The sequence below is a fragment of the Solanum pennellii genome, chromosome 2, assembly GCF_001406875.1.
Source record: "Solanum pennellii chromosome 2, SPENNV200".
NCBI lineage: Eukaryota > Viridiplantae > Streptophyta > Magnoliopsida > Solanales > Solanaceae > Solanum > Solanum pennellii.
Window position 1 is genome coordinate 51,408,374 of NC_028638.1, and position 24,404 is coordinate 51,432,777.

The 24,404-nt window shown below is 36.8% G+C and overlaps 2 pseudogenes; both read left to right on the plus strand.

The window, feature by feature from the left end:
- LOC107008981 overlaps nt 1-24,404 on the plus strand; it is a 24,907-nt pseudogene continuing 503 nt past the window's right edge.
- Nucleotides 22,841-24,404, plus strand: part of LOC107008756 — a 9,183-nt pseudogene continuing 7,619 nt past the window's right edge.

Below are 24,404 nucleotides of genomic sequence, written 5' to 3' on the forward strand. Positions count from 1 at the left end.
CTACTCCGTGTCACTGCTCTCCGGTGACGATGGCCGATCAAGATCAATTTTCCGATCTTGATATTCTTCCATCCGACAACTTGAGGTTATTGGAATTCAGGCATGCTGTCGATGGACGATCAAGATCGAGAATTCTCCACTGGATTGCTGTCCCAGTGACGATTCCGATCAAAACCCTAAACCCCAAATCTTAGAATCCCCGATGATTCCGGTATCCTTCTCTCTATTAAAAAAAGAAACAAGGGAAATTCGAGAACTTAATTATCCAGATTATCTGTTAATTCTTGCATACATTCCTTCTTAGAAAAAAACCCAAGAAATTGTCGTCTTTTTGAAGTTAAATTGGAATTCTTTATTTTAGTAAAAATCAAGAACTCGTCTTTTTAACGCATATTTTAGGATCTTCAAGAAATCTTTTCTTTTTTAAAAAAATAATAATAAAATGATGTTACTATTCTAGCCGTGTGTGTTAAGTTTGTTCAAGAATCTGTTTTTACTTTTATAAGGGACATTAAGCGAATGCCTGAGGCTATTTGGAGTTCAATGTCATTATGTTTTCACAAGGGTTGTTTAAGAGTGTTTCAACAGCTCTATGCTGGTGCCACAAAGTCATTCTTTATGGGAAGAAGACGTGGAGTTGTTCTTGAACCCACTCGCACAACTCTAATTATAAGAAGTTGTGATTAGTAGTATTTTGAATTCAGTAGTTTATTATTAGACGACAGACTTTATAAACGCTCTCACCGACCATCTTCCTTTACATGATCTAGACTGTTCGACTTTGATTGTTTCTGATTTTGTTATTGTTTTAATTTGAGAATCAGTAAAAGTCTGCTGAGAACATCATAGTTAAGTGACTAACGGTGGCAAGTCGTGCCTTCATGCAGTTCTAATCATTTAGACTGATTGCACCTGTGAATTTGTCTGTGGCTTACACAAAAGGCAGTGACTGGTGGGACTTTTGTGCGTATTCAAAATTATTTTTTTTCGCCGTGTATTTACAAAAAGTTTTCATTTTGAAAGCTATAAAATGACACCGACAATTCACACGCTACCTCTTCTGATTACAAATTATGCCACTGGTGCAGTATATAACTTCATACGCTACTGACGCGCCTTGTAGAACTTCATACGCTATTTTCCTTTACAAGGTCTAAGACTGTTTGACTTTGATTATTTCTTTAAAATGGAAAAGTGTGCCACCTAAGAAATAGTGAATTATTTGTTAATGTTTTGAGGATTTGCAGAGGTGGGCTGCTGAGAACATCACACACTTTTAATTGTTTAGACTAATTGCACCTGTGAATTTGTGTGTTGCTTGCACAAAAAGCATTGACCAGTGAGGCTCTTCAACGTATTCTTATGTTCCTTTGTTTGCTGCTTCCTTATAGGGCCGTTCTTGTGTTTGTTCTTATGAGTAGTGTACTCCTAGTTTGAACTTTAACCCAGTTTCCACTTTCCACTCTCCACCAGGTATATGTTGCTATAGACATTTGGACCTGCTATGTTAAGGTGGTATCAGTTCCTTTCCCACCCCTCACTAAACTACCCTTTTCATGATATTACTCGTGTACTCCCTCATTTGTTATTCTTTGTATTCACTCTACTCGGTTTTATACACAATAAAGATTTAGAGGTTTTCATCTGTCGATGTTCATCAAACAAGTTGCTTGTCCAGCTAAAGAACTGTTGATTTGGCACGGCACTTCATCTTTTGGGTCTATGAGATTTTTCGAGAAATTTCATTTTTTGGTCTTTCTTTTCTGTCTCATAGGCAAACTGATGCTTGCAGCCATGCTGGGTTTCAAAGCTTCTGACCTAATCATGTTTGGGCGTCGCAAAGTTCAATTTTTTTGGTTGGTAAATCACCCTTTTGTGAAACTACACGATCTTCTACTTTTCTTGTTCTTTTATTACTCTCTCTTGTATAACTCAAAAAAAGCAATTAGCATGTTCTCTTTGAGCTGAAAAACTGTTGATTAGCATGGCAGCTCAGGTGGGTATATGAGATTTAGGAGAAAGTTACATTTTATGGTGCATTTTCTCTGTCTCATAAGGCTTATGGATGCTTGCAGCCATGACAGACCGATGCTTGCAGTCATTCTGGGTGCCAAAGCTTTTGAGCTAATCATGTTTGGTTGTTGCAAGTTCAATATTTTTGTCGCTAAATAATCCTTTTTGTGAAACTACACGACCATCTTCTTTCTTGTTCTTATTACTCTCTCTTGTATAACTCAAACAAGGCAATTTAAATCTCTCTTGAGCTGTTGCTTGGCATGGAACCTCAGGTGGGAATATGAGATTTAGGAGAAAGTTCCATTTCTGGTGCATCTTCTCGGTATCATGATGCTTGCAGCCACGGACAGATTCCAAAGCTTTTGAGTTGGTTCGTGTTTCGTCTTAGAAAATTTCAGTTTCCTTCCCACCCTCCCCAAACCACCCTTTTCGTGAAATCAAACATGACCTTCCTCTTTCTTTTTATTACTCACTGCTCCGTTTATTAAACCATGAGGATGTGGAGGTTTTGTCTTTTGTGGAAGTTCAATAATTCTTCTTGCTCTTCAGGTGGGTCTATGAGATTGGAATTAAATTTTCATCTCATGGTGTTTCTTCTCCATCTCACACGACTGATTGATGCTTGTAGCCACGACAAATTTCAATTCTTCTGAGCTCATCGTGTTTTGGCTTTGTAGATTTCAGTTCTGTTTCTTTCACCAAACCACCATTTTATTGAAATCACACACGACCTTCCATTTTTCTTATTTTTAGTGCTATTTCCAGTATAACTCAAAAGGGCAATCAAACCTCTTCTCTGTTGAGCTGAAAACTGTTTCTTGACATGGATCTCATGTGGGTCTCTGAGATTTTTGAAGAAATACCATGTCTTGGTGTTTTTTCTCTGTCTCTCAAGGGTAACTAATGCTTGCAGCCATGACATGTTTCTAAGCTTTTGAGCTGATTCGTGTTTAGGGTTGAGTTTCTTACCCATCCCTCATCGTACCACCCTCTTTGTGATATTACATATGCACTTTCTCTTCTCTTGTTCTTTGTACTCACTCTGCTCCGTTTTATATACAATGAGGATTTGGAGGTTTTCATCCATCGATGAATCAAACATGTCTCATCTCAAACTAAAGAACTTTTGCTTGGCACGTCACTTCAGGCGGGTCTATGAGATTTTGGGAAATGTTCCACTTATTGGTCTTTCTTCTCTGTCTCCTAGGCAAACTGGTGCTTGCTGCCATGCTGGGTTTCGAAGCTTTGAGCTAATCATGTTTGGGCATCGCAAATTTTTCAATTGATTTGTCAGTATATCATCCCTTTAGTGAAACTACATGACCTTTACTTTTCTTGTTCTTATTACTCACTCATGTAAAGTTAAAAAAAAAAAAGCAATTTAACAAGTTCTTTCTTGAGCAGAAAACTGTTGCTTGGCATGGCACCTCAGGTGGGTATATGAGATTTAGGAGTAAGTTCCATTTATGGTGCATCTTCTCTGTCTCATAAGGCTTACTGATGCTTGCAACCAAGACAAATTTCAATGTTTTTGAGTTAATTCGTTTTTCGGCTTGGCAAAGTTCAATTTCCTGTACCCCTTCCCCAAATCACCCTTTCCGTGAAATTACACATGATCTCCTCTTTTTGTTATTCTTATAACTCTTTCTCCTCTGTTAATAAACCATGTTAATAAACCAAGAGGAAGTGGAGGTTTTTTTCTTTTATGGAATTTCAATAGAATTGTTCTCTCGAGGTGATTAAACTGTTGCTTGGTCGTAGGTATGACACCTCAGGTGGGTCTATGAGATTTTGGAAATAAATTTCTTTTTCATGGTGCTTATTCTTCATCTCACTTGACTAGCCAATACTTGTAGCCACGACAGATTTCAATACTTTTGTTCTAACCGTGTTTTGGCTTCGCATGTTCAATTTTTTTCTCTCACAAACCTCCCTTTTGGTTATATTATGCATGACATTCCATTTTTCATATTTTAATTCTCTCCCCGTATAACTCAAAATGGCAATCAAACATGTTCTCTCTGGAGCTGAATAACTGTTGCTTGGCTTGGCATCTCATGTGGGTTTACGTGATTATGGAGAAAGTTCCATTTTCATTATGTATTTTTCTGTCTCACAAGGTTAACTAATGCTTGCAGCCATGACAGGTTTCTAAGCTTTTGAGCTGATTCATATTTCTTTCCCACCCATCACCTAACCACTCTTTTCATGATATTACACTTCCGCTCCCTCTTTTCTTATTCTTAGCACTCACTCTGCTCCGCTATATACACAATGAGATTTGGAGGTTTTCATCCATTGTATACAATCAAACATGTTGCTTGTCGAGCTAAAGAACTGTCACTTGGCACAACACTTCCAGTGGGTCTGTGAGATTTTGGGATAAATTCCATTTTTTGTTCTTTCTTCTGTGTCTCATAGACAAACTGATGCTGGCAGCCATGTTGGGTTTCAAAGCTTTTGAGCTAATCGTGTTTGGACGTCTCAAAGTTCAATTTTTTTTTTGGCAAATCAACCTTTTGGTGTAACTGCACAACCTTCTACTTTTCTTGTTCTTATTACTCTCTCTTGTACAACATGTTTTCTCTTGAGCTAAAATTTGATGCTTGGCATGACACCTCAGTTGGGTATATGAGATTTAGGAGAAAGTTACATTTAATGATGCATCTTCTCTGTCTCATAAAGCTAACTGTTGCTTGCAACCATGACAGATTTCAAAGCTTTTCAGTTGATTCGTGTTTTGGCTTGGCAAAGTTCATTTTCCTTTCACCGCTACCCAGACCACCCTTTTTGTGAAACTGCACATGACTTTCCTCTTTTCTTATTCTTACTACTCTTTCTTCTCAGTTTGTATACCATGAGGATGTGGAGGTTTTGTCTTCCCTTGAAGTTCAGTTAAATTTTTTTTCTCTCGAGTTGATGAAACTGTTGCTTGTCACGTCACCTCAGGTGGGTCTATGAGATTTTGAAATTAAATTTCCATTTGATGGTGTTGCTTCTCCATTCTCATACTGTAAACTTCTTTGTTTATGATTTTTGGACCACCAGGAAAAGGTAAAAAAATATGTAGGTCGCTTGAAGATGAAAGAGAATATTTGAAGTTTATGTTCTCTTTTGCTTTTCACAGTTCATATTGTTTCTTACTTCATTTTTTTCCTTTTAATTGTGGATCCTTATTTTTGCTCTCACAGAACTCAAAAATGCTCTTTGCAAGCAATACAAGCAATCAACTTGAATAATGTAAGCTTTTAGCTCAGTGCTGTTGAGCTTTTAGCTAAGTGCTGTCTTTATTCAGTTATTAATTTTTGGAAGTCATTTAGGTTCTGGACTGCGATTTTCTTGAGCCTAAGGCATCTCCGTTGGGAAACCGAGGTCTGCTGGCATGGGGGTTGCTTTGTCTCCTTTTATCCTGGTTTAATCTGAGCCTTAGAAAGAGTCGGCCGAATGACGCTTGAACTCTTGTGAATTTCCTTTCGTTAGGTTAGCCTTAAAAGGCAAGAATGAGGCAGCAGAGAGCATGGTATTTCTATCAAGGTTGGTTGCCCTTCTCTCTATGCTTCGCCTATGATTCGCCATTTTTTAAAACAAACCAATAGCCCTTTAAAAGAGAGAGAGACAGAGAGAGTGCACTTGAGTTTCTGGGTTTCTTTGCATTTTTGCACCCTTGGACGTATGCTCATATGGGCCATACACAACTATACTAAAAGAACATGGCTATGAAAATCATTAAATAGGCAGTGATGATTTCTGGGTTAACTAAATTAGGGCAGTGAGATTACCCAACCCTGTATCTTGGCGTGGCAACCCGGTATGGCCTGTAATTGAGAAGCATAACTCACACATGCAACCATGTAGCCATGGCGTGGTTGGCTTCTCTTTGGCCTTATCATAACACAAATCTGAGCCTCAATTTGCCAAAGAAAAAAAATGGAAAGGGTCAAATTTACACCTTTACTATGCATAAGTTGCAATATCTTTTCCATGATAAATGTGGGAGATATTGAAACCACACCCTTCTCGTTTGCAGTTTTAATGCTTTTTGCACAACTGCAAAAAAAATTATGTAGTTTAATTGTAAGAAAAGTTGTGATTTTTAGTACTTTGGATGTAGACACTCAATTGAACATACTTTCGTCGATGCACTCAGTGGTCATTTTCCTTTACATGGTCTTGATTTTTTTATTGTTTCTTAGAAGTTGAAATTGTGACTTGTAAGAGAATGAGGAATTGGGACCTGCTGTGGACTGTGGTAAGGTGAATGACAATGGTAAGTATTACTTTCTTTGACATTGATCTAATGCACTTAGATGTGCAGTTTCTGGTCAATTTATTATATATTACTTCATCATCTGACATTGTACTTTCTTTTGAAGGATCATCTGATGTTAACTTTCTTTTGAAGGATCATCTGAAGTTGCACTTTCTTTTGAAGGATCATCTGAAGTTGTACCTTCTTTTGAAGAATAATCTGAATTTGTACCTTCTTTTGAAGCATCACCTGGAGTTATACTTTCTTGTTGGACAACTTCTTGAGTCCTCCACAAAGGATCAGGGTAAGGTCTATCTACCAATGCTAGCTTTTAATTATAGGATAAGGCTGTCATAATGACAGATGAGGTTGTATAGACCTTCCTCTTTTCTTATTCTTATTACTCTCTCTGCTCGTTTATAAACTATGAGGTTGTGGAAGTTTTGCCTTCTGTGGAAGTTCAATAAAACTTGTTTTCTCTCGAGCTGATTGAACTATTGCTTGGCACTGCACCTCAGATGGAACTATGAGATTTTAGAATTAAATTTCTATTCATGGTGTTTCTTCACCAGCTCATTCGGCTAACTAATGCTTGAAGCCTTGACGGATTTCAATGCTTTTGAGCTTATTGTGTTTTTGCTTCATGAAGTTCATTTTTTATTCCTCATTAAACAACCCTTTTGGTGAAACTACACATCACCTTCCATTTTTATCTTTTTAGTACCCTCTCCGGTATAACTAAAACTGGCAATCAAGCATGTTCTCGCTTGAGCTGAAAAACTATTACCTGGCATGGCATCTCATGTGGGTCTGTGAGATTTTGGAGAAAATTCTGTTTCATGGTATTTTTTCTCTGTCCCACAAGGGTAACTAATGTTTGCAGCCATGACAGGTTTATAAGCTTTAAGGGTAACTTATGCGGCCAATACTTGGGTCGGGCATTGGAGCTACCCTTATCTTGGCGAGGCAACACTGTAAGGCATCTCCATTTTGCAACTGAGGTCTGCAGCCATGGCGGTTGCTTTGTCTTCTTTTGGCTAGTTTTATAACGAATTTGAGCCTCAGGAGAAAGAATTGGCCTAATGACGCTTGAAGTCTTGTGAATTCCCTTCTGTTAGGTCAGCCTATAAAGGCAAGAATGAGGCAGCAGGAACTATGGTATTTCTTATCAAGGTTGGTTGCCCTTTTCTCTATGTTTTGTCTATGATTCTCCATTTTTAAACAAACCAACACAGCCCTTAAAAAAGAAAGAGAGTGAGAGAGTACACTTGAGTTCTTGCCTGCATTCTTCTTAAGAAAATTATGTTTTTAAGGAATTCAAAGAAACAATAGTTTTCAAGAATGTATTGGCATGATACGAATTAAATGAAATTCGAGAAACCTTTGATTCTCTTTTTTGTGAGCCTTAGGAGAAAGAATTACTCATTTATTTTTCATCGTGTAATAATCCACATTTTTATTTACCAAATAGGAGTTTTTACGTTATTATTAGAACATAACTAATACTTCAAGTAATGTCTTCCTCTCTTATATTGCAATTTTGTGACATTACTGAAGAAAAAAAGTCTGATATAGAGTGCTTTATCATGCTTCTTCACTTTGTGATGGTCTGGTGAAAGTATATTTCTGTGTAGAAACTTAGGTCCATGTCGAAATAAATGTGCGTCCCTTTTTACATAGTCATGGATTATGATTTTTTTTGTTTGATTCTTGCATTTATCTTCGTTGAGCATTACAGTCATTGTCATTTTCTTCAGCATGCTGAAGATGAGAGAATTCGTTTGGAAGAATTACGTGAGAAGGCAATGATTGTCTAAAAATTCATTTCGACTTGGAGTCTGTACTTTATTGAATTATCAGGTCCTACTTTAAAAATCAGGACAAGAACCTATCTTCATTCTGAGCAAGAATTGGTATCTTCATTTTGATAGTAGGTAACATTGGTTTGGAGTCTGGTGGGGAAGTTTTTAAACTCTTTATGACAGGTAACATTGATTTTGATTTTTGAGTCTTTGACCACTCTTTTGCAGTTCATGCCTGAAATTGGTTAGCAATTACTACTCAACTAAGCTGATCAAATTCTAAATTGGTATTGGGGGATCTGCAATAATCATTCTCAAGCTTCAAGATCATTTACCAGGTAAGCTACGATCTTTGTTTGTTTTTCATTTCACAAACCGGTCTATGGAACTTGACATTTACCAGAAATTCCGTTGCACTAAATTTCTCAATGTTCATTAAAGTTAAACCTTACTCCGAGCATGAAGTTATATGTTTTGGTTAAAGCAGGAATTTAAATCTGATCCAGTGGCAGCCAACATCTGTCACACTTATTGCGGTAACATTCTCTGCTGTCATATTATACATTCAAAAAGTTAAGTACATGTAAACCATTTGCAAATCAGTCTTTGAAGGGAAAGGTATATAAGTACTGATTGTAGTTGTTAATGTAGGATTAGTTGCTCACCTACATTTTCAAACCTTTTACTACACTTTATAGCTTGTTCTCTCAACCTTCATATTCCTCCTTCTGAAGGATCTATGCCTGTCTAAATGTGGAAAACAAAGCACTACAATCACTTCTTCTCAGGCTGGTTATTCCTTTCTGAGTTGACAATAACAGTTTATATCAGTTCTGTGCTCCATCATGTTGAAAGCCAGAAGGGTTTTTGAGGGTTTAAGGCTTTCAAGTGTCATTTGTGTGCATTTTCTCTTGAAGTCCATTTTATGTTTTAATTGGGTTGATTATTGCAGTAACTTATAAGGGAAGAGCTTTTTTGTTCTAGTACCATCATTAACAAGAAAAGGTTTGTTTTTCTGGTCATACAGTTTCTGTGTATTTTGTGCATTAATCTAACTGTTGTAGATCTGTGGATCTGTTAGAATTTATTCAACAGGTTAGTCCATCGACACTAACTAGCTCTCATATTTTAATCCTTCATCTAACTCCGATCTTTCTCATGGAATATTTGCTCAAGTTCTTGTTTAAATGCCGTGTCAAGTTCTCTAAGAATGTATTTGCAACCCACAGCTTGCTGATACAGATGGATCATCAATAGTACGCCCATCAGTGAATAAACAAGGCTTGCGGTGTAAGTTATTTTTTAATTTGTGAATTTGGAGCTATCATGATTCTCTCTCGCCTCCAACCACCCCACATATGAATAAGAGAGAACAGGGAATTAGAATCTGAAGCTATTTAAGATATTTTTCTTTATTCTTGTTGCCTTCGTTTTCATTTTGTAATGGAACAATAACTCCGATATGGACAAAGCGGAAAAGATACAGAGGAATGAGATTTAGGAGTAAGTTCCATTTCATTATGTGCATCTTCTCTGTCTCATAAAGCTAACTAGTGCTTGCAGCCATGACAGATCTCAAAGCTTTTCAGTGATTCGTGTTTTGGCTTGGCAAAGACCAATTTCCTTTCCCCCCTTCCCCAAACCACCCTTTTGGTGAAATTACACGACTTTCCACTTTTGTTATTCTTTTAGTACTCTTTCTGCTCAGTTTATGAACCATGAGGATATGGAAGTTCAATAAAACTTGTTTTCTCTCGAACTGATTGAATCAAAGAGTGAGCAGCGGCCAGGTTTAGTGAAATTACATATGACCTTCCATTTTTCTTATTTTTAGTACTATCTCCTGTATAACTTAAAATGGCAAATCAAACATGTTCTCTATTGAGCTGTAAAATTTTTGCTTGGCATGGCATCTCACGAGGATTTCTGAGATTTTGGAGAAAGTTCCATTTCATGGTTTTTTTATCTCTGTCTTACATGGCTAACTGATGCTTGCAGTCGTGATAGGATTCTAAGCTTTAAAGCTGATTCGTGTATTGTGTTGAGTTTCTTTTCCACCCCTCACCGAACCACCCTTCATGATATTGCACATGCAATCCCTCTTTTCTTATTCCTAGTGTTGACTTTTCTCTTTTCGTGGTACGCAAAAAAAAATTCTTGCATGAATGCTTGATAAAAAAATTTCAAGAACTTGTTGGCGAATTATAAGGAAATCAAAGAAATCTTAGTTTTCAAGAATATACTGGCATTGCACACATAAAGGAAATTCAAGAAATATTTTTGTTTAAAAAATTATGTTGTTATTCTTGCAATGTGTGTTAAGGATGTTCAAGAATTTGTTTTTACCTTTTTAGTGAGATTGGGATCATTAAGCGAATGCCTCAGGCTATTTGGAGCTTAACCCAGTTTCCACCAGGTATGTGTTGCTATAGGCACTGGGACCTGCTACGGTAAGGTGGATGGCAATGGTAAGCATTACTTGTGCAGTAAGTTTTGTTCAATATTATTATATATTACTTCATCATCTGAAGTTGTACTTCCTTTTGAAGGATCATCTGAAGTTGTATTTTCTTTTGAAGGATCTGATTCTGAAGTTGTACTTTCTTTGGAAGAATCATCTGATGTTTACTTTCTTTTGATGGATCATCTGAAGCTGCACTTTCTTTTGAAAAATCAGCTGAAGTTGTACTTTCTTGTCGGACAACTTCTCGAGTCCCCACAAAGGACAGGGTAAGGATCCACCAATGTTAGCTTTTATTTATAGGATAAGGCTGTGATGATGACAAATGAAGTTGTATAGGGTTGGGTCTGGCATTGGAGCTACCCTTATTTTAAGCAGGCAACCCGTTAAGGCATCTGCGTTTTGCAACCGAGGTCTGCAGCCATTGTGGTTGTTTTGTCTCCTTTTGCCTGGTTAAATCTGAGCCTTAGGAGAAAGAATTGGCTGAAAGACACTTGAAGTCTTGTGAATTCCCTTTTCTTAGGTTAGCCTAAAAAGGCAAGAATGAGGCAGCAGAGAGTATGGGATTTCTATCAAGGGTGGTTTCCTTCTTCCTAAACTTTTCCTATGATTCTACATTTTTTAAAACAAATCAACAGCCCTTAAAAAAGAAAGAGGACACAGAGAATACACTTGAGTTTCTGGGTTTCTTTGCATTTTTGCATTCTTAGATGTATGCTCATAAGGCAATACACACAACTATACTACAACAGCTTGACTATGAAAATTATTGAAGAGGCAGTGATGATTTTTGGGCTAACTAAATTCGGGCATTGAGGTTACTCAACCCGTATCATTGTGGGGAAACCTGGTATGGCCTGTAATTGAGACGCATAAATCACGCATGCAATCGTGCATTGCTGCCATGGCGTGGTATGCTTCTCTTTGGCCTTACCATAACACAAATCTGAGCCTCAATTTGCTAAACAGAAGGGAAAAGGGTCAAAATTACCTCTTTATATGCACAAGGGGAAATATCATTTCCATGATTAATGTGGGAGATATTGAAATCACGCACGTCCTTCTGATTAGCAATTTTGATGCTTTTCATTCGTAATGTGTCTCCATCTTTTGATAAGTACCAGCTCAAGAACGAGGCATTTGAATGAAATGTTGGATTATTGAGGGGTGGTTGCCGCCCTCCTCTTGTAAGCCCAGATCCTATTTTTGATGTTTTGCATTGTTATGCATCTTTTATAGCTTCAACGTTTATATTCCTCCCACTGATGGATATATGTATGTCTAAATGCGAAAAAAACATGACAAACACTTCTTCTCAGGCTGGTTATTCCATTTTGAGGTGTCAATAACACTGTTTATATCAGTTCTGTGTTCCATCTTGTTGAAACCAAGAAGGATTTTTGAGGGTTTAACCCTTTGAAGTGTCATTCTTGTGTATTGTCTCTTAAGGTCCATTTTATGTTTTATTTGGGTTGATTATAGCCAGTGAATTATCAATTGTAACTTACAAGGGAAGAGCTTTTTTGTTCAAACATTCTAATGAGATGCTCTGCTATCTATTTTTGACGTTTCTTTGTTGGAAATTGTTACTAATACTCATTGGAGGCCAAACGGACATGGTAAGATTTTGAAGGTTAAAGTTCTTTGAGTTTTAGTTGGTAGTACTCATTAAGATAGCTTTCAAACAACTAACCTAGTCTTTGTTCTTGCCATTGTTTACAGGACGGCAAGTGTTTGTACCTTGGAATTTGATGATTGTACACAATATGTTGGCTTACCAGGTAATTCTGTATAAGCATACCTGATACGTGCAGGTTTTGTCTTCTGAGAAAGTTCAATAATTCTTGTTTTCTTTGGAGCTAACTCCTCCGGTGGGTCTATGAGATTTTGGAATTAAATTTTTATTTCATTGTGTTTCTTCTCCATCTAACACGGCTAATTGATGCTTGTAGCCACGACAGATTTCAATGCTTCTGAGCTCATCGTGATTTGGCTTTGCACAACTCAATTTTTTTCACTCACCAAACCACCCATTTGGTGAAATACATGACCTTCCATTTTCCATATTTTTAGTACTCTTATTGGTATAACTCAAAAGGGCAATAAACCTGTTCTCTCTTGAGCTGAATAGCTGTTGCTTGGCATGGCATCTCATGTGGGTATGTGATTTTTTTGAAGAAGTACCATTTATTAGTGTTTTTTCTATCTCTCGAAGCTAACTAATGCTTGCAGACATGACATGTTTCTAAGCTTTTGAGCTGATTCGTGTTTTGAGTTGAGTTTCTTTCTCATCTCTCACCAAACCACCCTTTTCGTGATATTACACATGCACTTCCTCTTTTCTTGTTATTTTACTCACTCCCGCTTTGTTTAATACACAATGAGGATTTGGAGGTTTTCATCTATCTATGTTCAATCAAACATGTCTCATGTCGAACTAAAGAACTGTTGCTATGCACGGCACTTCAGGCGGGTCTATGAGATTTTGGGAAATGTTCCTTTTTTTGGATTGAATGCTTTACTCAACTAATAGGCTGTTTGACAGTTTTGTTCATTAATATCTTACTAATATCTTTTTTATAGATGTTCAGTCTCAGAAGGTTGTGGGTAACTGATGCTTACAGCCATGACAGGTTTCTAAGCTTTTGAGCTGATTCTTGTTTTGACTAGACAATGTTCAGTTCCTTTCCCACCCCTCATTGAACCACCCTTTTTGTGACATTGCACATGCACTGCCTCTTTTGTTGTTCTTAGTACTCACTCTGCTCTGTTTTATATATATTGAAGATTAAGAGGTTTTCATCTGTCAATGTTCAATCAAACATATTGCCTGTCCGGATAAAGAATTGTTGCTTGGCACGGCACTTCAAGTGGGCGCGAATAAAGCAAAGTTGTGGTAAATCACACTTTTTTGTTGAACTACACAACCTTCTACTTTTCTTGTTCTTATACTACTCTCTCTTGTATAACTCAAGAAAAAGCAATTTAGCAAGTTCTCTCTTGAGCTGAAAACTGTTGATTGGCATGGCGGCTCAGGTGGCTTTATGAGATTTAGGAGAAAGTTTCAATTCATGGTGCATCTTCTCCGTCTCTTAAGGCTTACTGAAGCTTGCAGCCATGACGGACCGTTGCTCGCAGCCATTCTAGGTGTCAAAGCTTTTGGGCTAATCATGACGCTACCTCTTCTGATTAGAAATTACGCTACTGGTGCAGTAGAACTTCATACGCTATTTTCCTTTACATGGTCTAAGACTGTTTGACTTTGATTGTTTCTTAAAAATGGAAAAGTGTGCCACCTAAGAAATAGTGAATTATTTGGTTCATCTTTTTTGATTTTGTAAATGTTTTGAGGATTAATAGAGGTGGGCTGCTGAGAACATCGCACACTTTTAATTGTTTAGACCAGTAAGGCTCTTCAACGAATTCTTATGTTCTTTTGTTTGCTGCTTCCTTATAGTGTTGTTCTTGTGTTTGTTGTTCGTATAAGTAGTGTACTCCTAGTTTGAATTTTAACCCAGTTTCCACTTTCCACTCTCCACCTGCTATTATTTTGGAGTTCTTACAAGTAATGTACTCCTAGTTTGTCCTTTATGCCATTTTAATTATTATTAAATAGAGCTTTTTTTAATTACTTTCTAAATCTAAAATATTTTAAGATTGAGAGTTTTTTTTAATTACTTTCTAAATCTAAATAATAGTTAATAAATCTATTATTAGAAATAACTAAAAATTAATATTATTTGATAAAATAATCCTTAATTAGATATACTTGAAAAAAATAAAAATTTTTAGAAGTCGATAAGAATTTTAATTGATTTGATTTTGTCTTTTTTTTCAAAAAAATAATAGAACTTATTAACTTAAATTATTAAACAATCGTGTAATTTTATATAAAACAACTAAAAAGCAAAAAAGGCTCTATACGTAGTTTTTTTTTCCGCGTACTTTTTTCCGCGTTTCTGAAAACTATAAATAAAGGTAGCCGCTAATTTTACAACTCACAAGCGTAACATTGATTACTCCGTGTCACTGCTCTCCGGTGACGATGGCCGATCAAGATCAATTTTCCGATCTTGGTATTCTTCCATCCGAGAAATTGAGTTTATTGGAATTCACGCATGCTGTCGATGGCCGATCAAGGTCAAGAATTCTCCACTGGATTGCTGTCCCAGTGACGATTCCGATCAAAACCCTAAACCCCAAATCTTAGAATCCCCGATGATTCCGGTATCCTTCTCTCTATTAAAAAAAGAAACAAGAAAATTCGAAAACTTAATTATCCAGATTATCTTTTAATTCTTGCATACATTCCTTCTTAGAAAAAAAAACCAAGAAATTGTCGTCTTTTTGAAGTTAAATTGGAATTCTTTATTTTAGAAAAATCAAGAACTTGTCTGTTTTTAAAATTACTACATTGGTATTCTTTAACGTTTTTAGTATCTTCAAGAAATCTTTTCTTTTTAAAAATAAAATAAAATGATGTTATTATTCAAGCCGTGTGTGTTAAGTTTGTTCAAGAATCTGTTTTTACTTTTTTTAGGGACATTAAGCGAATGCCTGAGGTTATTTGGAGTTCAATGTCATTATGTTTTCACAAGGGTTGTTTAGGAGTGTTTCAACAGCTCTATGCTGGTGCCACAAAGTCATTCTTTATGGAAACACGTGGAGTTGTTCTTGAACCCACTCGCACAACTCTAATTATAAGAAGTTGTGATTAGTAGACTTTTCGACTTTGATTGTTTGTTATTGTTTTCATTTGAGAATCAGTAGAAGTCTGCTGAGGACGTCATAGTTAAGTGACTAACGGTGGCAAGTCGTGCCTTCATGCAGTTTTAATCAATTAGACTGATTGCACCTGTGAATTTGTCTGTGGCTTGCACAAAAGGCAGTGACCGGTGGGACTTTTTATTTTCAGCCTCCATTTTCGTCTAGGTTGAAACAGAGGATGAGTTTGGGGTGCTAAATCCAGTTGGGTGTTCGTCTAGTTGCTCAATTTTGTCTTCAGCAAAAGTCATTGGAGAGTCAAGAAGGTTATTGACAAAAAATTCATCATCATAGGACTGGTGGTGGATCATTTTCAAGGCTATTTTAGGCCTAAAATAACTGGTTTTTCAATGCCTTTCTAAAGCTGTCCATGCCCTGTTGAATGCCCAAAAACAGAAATGGAAAAGCATTATATAAAATGCAGAAAAATGGGTGTAAAATTTCATGGAAATCGTGTACTCCTAGACCCGATGCATTTTGGTGTGCAGAAACTGCTGCTTAATTTTTTATTTAATTTCATCACCTGAAGTTGTACTTTCTTTTGAAGCATCTGGTCTCCCACAAAATGGCTGGTGCTGATGGGAGAAAGATATGGTAATCTTTGTGCAAAATGCTGGGCTGACACCATCTTTTCTATGGTATTGATGCTTCTGTACATAATTTCTTTTGTAGATCTAAAAGTTAAATTAGATGTTCATAACTTGGAGTGGTTGTTGTAGTCTATAGGATTGCATGCATTACTTAAAGATGTTCTCTTATTTATTATGCTTCCTTTTCGTCTGACCATTTTAACTATGGTTTGGTATGCTTGCTTTATACCAGCGACATCAAAATACTGCCATTCAGATGATATGCATGCTTTCCCAGCAAGCTTTGGCCTTAAAGGAGATGCTCTGAGTTCTACTTCTGACGTTTCCTTGTTGAAAACTGTTACAAAAACTCACGGGAAGATTTTGACGGTGAAGTTCTTTTGAGTTTTAGTTGGTAGTATCCGTTAGAATAGGTACTAAACTACTAACTTGTTCTTTGTTCTTCCCATTGTTTACAGGACAAGTGTTTGCACTTTGGAATTGTTGATTGTAGACAAGATGTTGGTACAACAGGTATTTCTGTATGAGGCTGTATGAGGCTACCTGGGACAAGAGTTGACTGTTGTTTGCTAGTAAGGAAATTTGTTGGGATTTTTCTTTTTGCATTTGTTGTTCCTGATGTATTTTACAACCAGCCAGTTCGAAGGAAGCAAATGCACTCCAAATACTTCTAGTTCTCTCACAATTCAAACGAATAAAAAATATTGATTTACACACTTCACTTCTAACGCTGTACTCTGTTCTTATTGATCTTTTAGTTTGCATATATAATCTGGAAGCCCAAAGTGGGTGTCTTGCATTCTCTGAAAGAGTCCCTACTAAGAATCGCCCTTGTGCATCCCAATGTCTCCTGCAATTTTGTTGATATTGAAAGGTCCGTCTTTGTTATTCCTACATAAATTACTTAATAAGATAGCAATGACTTTTGGCAGTGCTTCTGACCATGAGCAGCGAAGTCAATCTCAAATATATCCACTGTTTTTTTTTAACCTGAACTGCCCACGATCTTTATATGATTTGACACTGGAGCCTTCAATGAACTCTATGGAATTTAAGGTGAATTTTTTGTTGGCTGTTATTATTTAATTTTTTGGAGTTGGGAAACGAGTGGGAGTCTTTGGATTTATTGTTGTAGAATTGAGTTTGTATTAGAGATTGTTTTGTAAAACTTGGTTTGGGTTGTTTTCTGTAAAAAATATATCAAAACACCTAATCATTTTTTGAAACTCTAATGTAGGTGAAGTTAGAACTGGCTAAGCATCATTATTTTTTACTAATCGTATTGGAGTTCGAAGTATTAAAAAGGCCCCCCGACGAGCAATGCCTTGTGTCACAGCGGTTCCCAGAGAACAAAATAATATTCCGTTTGTTATCTGACAACAATGCAAAACCACGTTGCTAGCTTCTTTTGGTTGCAAAACCAAACAGGTCAATGTTAACAAGGACATGTCGTACATATTTGTTTTACTGAGTGGAGTGTTGTATTTCTTATTACAATGTGTTTGCTGCTTCTAAGACTGACAATTCTCCCAACTTGAACTTATTCTTCTGATTTTTTACTTACCCAATCATTCCTGACCTGATGTATTTAGAGTTACAACGTCTAGTTTACCTGAATCCAATGTACCCCACACGGAATATCGATTTACATGTAAAAATTCATTACTTAGTACCTTAGAAGTTGAATTCATAAAGTTTTAAATCTTGAATTCACCTCATTAAACACTAACAATAAACACTTCAAGAGAGCAAGGGTTTCAGCTACAAATTAAACTTTCTCCCAAGTGAAGCTCTGCGATCTATCAAAAGGAACGGAGAAAATGTAATAGATGTTAATTGCATGGTCCCTGAATTGCAGAAATGTTTTAGAGGATAATGTAGAAGAACATGACAAAAATGAGAGTACAGCTGATTAACATGTAAAACTTGAGCATGAGTATAAAACTGCTGCTTTGTTTGATGGGTGAGAATGTATTACAATCAATCATCGTATAAGAGCCGGTAGTCGTCATCACTATCATATTCTTGAATGGCTACACCTTTACCTTTGTTGTTACTTTTGCCAATAGGTGTAGTAGAATCAGGTGCCGACTATCCTCCATCGCTTTGTATAACAGTACTGGTCTCTTTTGGGGTTTAATGGTTCTTCTCTGATGATATGCATGCTTTCCCAGCAAGCTTTGGCCTTAAAGGAGAGGCTCTGAGTTCTACTTAAGTGTGGCAACGGGACCGGGACCGGGACTGGGACTACTGGACTGTGACTAACCGGAACCGGCATGGAACCGAGAACCACAACCCGGAACCGTATCGGAACCGGGACGGACCAATACCGGTAGTTCCGGATACGTAGAGTAGTACCCGTCCCAATACCGTGACTGAGCTCTATTTCTGATGTTTCTTTGGTGGAATTGTTACCAAAACTCATGGGAGGCCAAATGGATATCGTAAGGTTTTGAAGGTAAAGTTCAAGCTGTATTCTGATCTGATTGATTTTTTGTTTTGCATTTGTAATCTGGAAGCCCAAAGAGGGTCTTGCATTGTGTCTGCTGAGAATTATCAGGTCCTGTCTGGAAAAATGAGGCCAACAACCTATCAGGGCAGATGAGCGAGTTCGTCTGGAAGAACTAGGTAATGATTGTCTAAAAACTCATTGAAGAGTCATTTCAACTTGGAGTCTGTTACTTATTGGATTATCAGGTCCTGTCTGAAAGAATGAGGCCAGCAACCTATCTTGATCCAGAGCAAGAATTGGTACGTTTATTTTGATATTAGGTAACATTGAATTTGCGAGTCTTTTTTGAAATTTGTTGCCAATTACTACACAGCAAACCAAATTCAAGCTTCAAGATCATTTATCAGGTAAGTTACGATCTTTGTTTAGATTTTCATCACACAACGAGTCTTTGGAACTTGCCATTTACCAGAATTTCCATTGCACTAAATTTTGCAACATTCTTTAAATCTGATTCCCAAGCAGTCAACATCCATGTGTAACATTCTCTAATACTTGTCTCTGTCATATTATACATTCAAGATCCACTGTTTTTGTTTAGCCTAAACTTCTCAAGATCTTTATATGCTTTGATTTTGGAGCCTTTAAAGACCTATGTGGAATTTAAGGTGAGATTTTGTGCTGGCATTTATTATGTAGTTGTTTTGGAGTTGGGAATCGAGGTGAGTCTTTAAGACCTCTGTAGCATTTATTATATTTCATTTTCCTTGTTAAATGGTTTAACCTTTTCCCATTTGTTGTTTCTTGTGCTGTTCCTGGCTTGGGACTATAGATGCTTATTATTGACCCTTACTAAAATGAATGTAATCTTTTTCATATTAGAGATCCTATCGCATAATCACCATAGGTTTGCCAAATATTTTGCTTTCCTTGTTGATGCTTTTCTTGGTTTGAGACCAAACATGTTTGGCAATTGCATAGTTCAAGTTGTTTTGTGTAACCTTGTTTGATGGGGGAGTCGAGTCAAATTCTTGTTTATATGCCTTGCAGCAATCATCTACGAACTTGATGTGAAAGTCTAACGAGCTGAATAATACCTGCTCAATAGCTCATCACTGTTCTTTTAAGATGCTGACTGCTCTTTATATTTTCCATATACTAATTTGCAGATGGACACTGAAAATTTCCTTTGGTGGTGCTTTTGTTGGTTTAGAGAATCTGTCAAACAAAATTAATTTCATGGAACATATTTAGGTTAAGTGATATATTATGGTTCAACTTATCATTCCTTTACTCCCAGACGACAAGATTTCTCAATTGGATTTGGAGCACCAGTTCGAACCAACATGAAAATTGGCGGTCTAACTGATGCTGTAGTCACATCAATCATCATCACTACTGGAATCTGTGAGGAGATCCCTGTGACTTGTGCATAGTTTTCTTTCCGGATCACTATTTTGTAGATCTAACGACTCTTTGTTCTCGTGAGATTATAGAAACCAAATGCATTGTAAATTGGATTTGACATTGTTTTCTGTATCTAGGTAAAAAGTGTTGATCTCACTGCATATGAATTTGTGGAGAGGTTTCATGTTTTAGTGAGTTTATCTTCACTGGATCAGGATCAGCTTGTTCAGATTTTTCTACTCGTTTTGCCTTTTGGCAATGTAGTTTCTACTTTCACATTTTCCTGATTTAATCGGCTTTTGAGGAATGCGTGTTAAGGATGCTAAAGAATTTGTTTTTACCTTTTCAAGATTTGTTTCCACCAGGTATGTGTTGCTATAGGCATCAGGACCTTCATGTCCACCAGGTATGTGTTGCTATAGGCATTGAGATCTGCTATGGTAAGGTGGACGGCAATGGTAAGTATTACTTTCTTTGACATTGATCTAATGCACTTTGATGTGCAGTAAGTTCTGTATAATTTATTGTGTATTACTTCGTCATCTGAAATTGTACTTTCTTTTGAAAGATCATCTGATGTTTACTTTCTTTTAAGTTGCACTTTCTTTTGAAGGATCACCTGACGTCTACTTTCTTTTGAAGGATCATCTGATGTTTACTTTCTTTTGAAGGGTCATCAGATGTTTACTTTCTTTTGAAGGATCATCTGAAGTTGCACCTTCTTTTGAATGATCACCCGAAGCTGCACCTTCTTTTGAGAAGGATCACCTGAAGTCGTACGCTCTTGTTGGACAACTTCTCGAGTGTACAGAGTTGGGTCAGGCATTGGAGCTACCCTGCGAGGCAACCCGTTGAGGCATCTCCGTTTTGCAACCGAGGTCTGCAGCCATTGTGGTTGCTTTGTCTCCTTTTTCCTGGTTTTATAACATATCTGAGCCTTAGGAGAAAGAATTGGCGAAAAGACATTTGAAGTCTTGTGAATTCCCTTTTTTACGTTAGGCTTAAAAGGCAAGAATGAGGCAGCAGAGAGTATGGGATTCTATCAAGGCTGGTTTCCCTTCTCTCTATGCTTTGCCTATGATTCTCCATTTCTTAAAACAAACCAACATCCCTTTAAAAAGAAAAAAGACAGAGAGGGTACACTTCAGTTTCTGGGTTTGTTTGCATTTTTGCACCCTTAGACGTATGCTCATAAGGCAGTACACACAACTATACTACGACAACATAACTATGAAAATTTGAAGAGGCGGTGATGATTTCTGGGCTAACTGAATTGGTTATTGAGATTACCCAGCCCGTATCTTGGCGGGGAAACCCGGTTTGGCCTGTAATTGAGAATCATATCTCACACATGTAATCGTGTTGTGCAGCCATGGCGTGGTTGACTTCTCTTTCGCCTTACATAGCACAAATCTGAGCCTCAATTTGCTAAAGAAAAAAGGTAAAAAGGTTAATTTACACCTTTACTATGCATAAGGGGCAATATCTTTTCCATGATTATGTGGGATATATTGAACCCACACCCTTCTGATTTGCAGTTCTAATGCATTTCATTCGTAGTGTATCTCCATCTTTTGTTCTTGAAGGCCCCACTAGCACAACCTCTAAAAAAAATTTAAGTAGTTGAATCGTAAGAAGTTGTGATTTGTAGTATTTAGGATGAAAACACTCGATTGGACAGACTTTCGTAAATGCCCTCAGTGGCCATTTTCCGTTACATGGTCTAGACTTGTTGAATGTTTCTTAAAAGTTGAAATAGTGACATGTAAGAGGACAAGGATTATATGTTTTCTGATTTTGTTAATGCTTTTTAGGGTCAATTGATGTGCTGCTGAGAATATGGCAAATGAGCAGTGAGGCTCTTCAATGAATTCTTATGTTCCTTCGTTACCTACTCCTGATGACGAGGGCATATGCTTTATATGAAAATCGATAGACCTTTTCTCCTCTTAGTATGATGTTCCATTCTAGCATCATAATTTTTTATCCCAAATGAATATTCCTTTATCAATATTCCATTTCTTTTTTCCATGAGATTTACTTCCTTATAGGACTGTTCTTTTTATGTTTGTTATTCTTATATGTAGTGCACTCCTAGATTGAATTTAACCTAGTTTCAACCAGGTATTTGGTGCTGTTGGAATTGGGAAATGCTATATTAAGGTGAATGACAATGGTAAGTGTTAGTTTCTTTGACATTGATCTAATGCACTTTGATGTGGAGTAAGTTCTGTTCAATTTATTATATTACTTCACCATCTGAAGTTGTATTTTCTTTTGATGGATCATCTGAAGTTTATCTTTCTTTTGAAGGATCATCTGAAGTTGTAATTTCTTTTGAATGATCATCTGAAGTTAAACTTTCTTTTGAAGGAGCATCTGATGTTTTACTTTCTTTTGAAGGATCATCTGAAATTTTACTTTCTTTTGAAGGATCATCTGAAAATATACTTTCTTTTGAGGAATCATCTGAAGTTCTACTTTCTTTTGAAGGATCATCTGAAGTTGTACTTTCTTTTGAAGGATCATTTGAAGTTGTATTTTCTTTTGAAGGATCATCTGACGTTGTACCTTCTTTTTAAGGATCATCTACTTTACGAGATGGACAGGTACTTATGGCAAAAAGATATGGTAATCTTTTTTTGCAGAATGTTGAACTGACATTATTTTTTCGTAACTGATGCTACTGTAGGATTGCATACATTACTGAACTGATAGGCTGTTTAACAGTTTGTGTTCATTAGTATCTTTTTACAGATGTTCTTTTATTTGTGGTTTTACTTTTAGTTGGGTAAACTTGTTTGGCTGTACAGCACAAAATTGAATGAAAAGGGGTGGTTTATTCAAGCTCTATACATCTCAGGTCCTTACGTGTACACAGGGAAGGTAAACAGGCCCAAATTGATGGATAAGAGGTGTGAAGAGAATCTTAAGAATTATTTGATACCATGAGCTGTGCTCTCCTCTAGGATGGATGGGGTCTCGCATAAATAGATTGATGCTGAAATCTAGTAAAACGGATGAGCTTATGTTGAAGACAAAAAGTAGAAGAAATCATTCAGCTCTCCCTTTTACCAAGGCAAGAATAAATTATTTGCCATGAGTGCGTCTTCAAGGAAGGCAGCAGGAAATAACAGTATTAAGACTGTTCATAATGTGCCACTCATGCCAGGTAATTTGTCCTTGAGTGCTTGTTTGTGTTAATAATCAATGATGACAGAAAACGTGTGCTGCTAATTAATGTTCTGTTCGATTGTGCAGAAACTAGAGCAGTAAGGGGACTGCATCATTCTGCAGAAGTTATCTGCTGGGAGCTTCCACAGCAGTCATCCCATCAATGTGATCAATCTTCCACCCCAAGTTGTGGTGGTGGTGTATTCTCTGACGAAAGATAATGTTATCAAATTTCTTGGAAGGGTTAGGTTTCTTTTTTATATTATGTCAATCAAATATGTCAGTAACAACTCACACGACCTGAAGTTTCTTTCTTCTGAAAAGGAAACTTGTTAACATCTTGAGTAGCAAATTACAAGCTGATGGGGAGTGCACAGGTACACACGATAGAGAGTCAAAAGAAGGTAACCCATTCCTGCCTTTTGTTCCTGACCTGAATAAGAGCTGAATTTTCCCTAGTGCATGTTTCAGTTAATTAGCTGAATTTCTTTCACCCACTTTTCAAGATTATCTTGGACTGCGTTCATTATTAATCATGTAAGTATTAGAGATTACAACGTGTCTTTCTAAGTCTCCTAGTCCACATAGTCTCTTTCAAATTCCGTCCTTTTGTTCTGATCTTGTAATAAAATTGTCATTCCAACAAAAAATCTAAGGTTCTTAGATTCTGGGATAAAATAGATGGACTTCCGTCCAGAAGTTATAGTTAAGTATCATAGCTATATGTCGGATATTCTTGTGACTTCTTCTCTATTTTTTAAGATGACGGGTTTTTACCTTTTCCATTATGAGATGCAGAAGGATACTTGAATAGAGAATCTTAAGAATCAGGATATTATACTCCATGTCCTTTCTGACGTCTTGCATTTAGTTGGCAATTCATTGGTTCGTGATACCATTGATAAAAACTGCCTGGAGGGTGCCAAAGTTCTCCCAACAAGTTGATAAGAAGTTTATTCCGATTGTGGCAAGCTCAACACGTGCTATAATTGATCGGGTCTATTCTGTACTTTGCATAGTCGGCCACTCTTGGTTTCTTGGAATTTCCTTATTGCGCATTTACTTATAACAATTGTTTCTCTTAGGGATCATTTAGCAAATATAAATCTTAGCATAACTTCCGCATAATTATTTTAGGGATAGTTTGGTTGGACTCATTAGCAAATATAAATCTCATCATAAACTTCCTCATAAACAGTATAACGTTTGTTGAACTGGCTGCATAAGAAACAGTAATATCGACAAAATTGTGTTTCAACTTATCATTTTATCATAGTGCTTTTCCACTCAAAACCTTTATGACCAAATGTATTTTTATGCTCAAACACATCACATTCCCAAACAGTTCCTGATTAAACACGGGCCTCTGATTTCAAAGCAACTTGTCCATTTAAAAATCGTCTCATCTTTTCATAGATTTCTTTATCCTTGTGATCTTTTTGCGACATGGCACTCAGATGATCCTGTGTACATGCCACAACTATTCTCT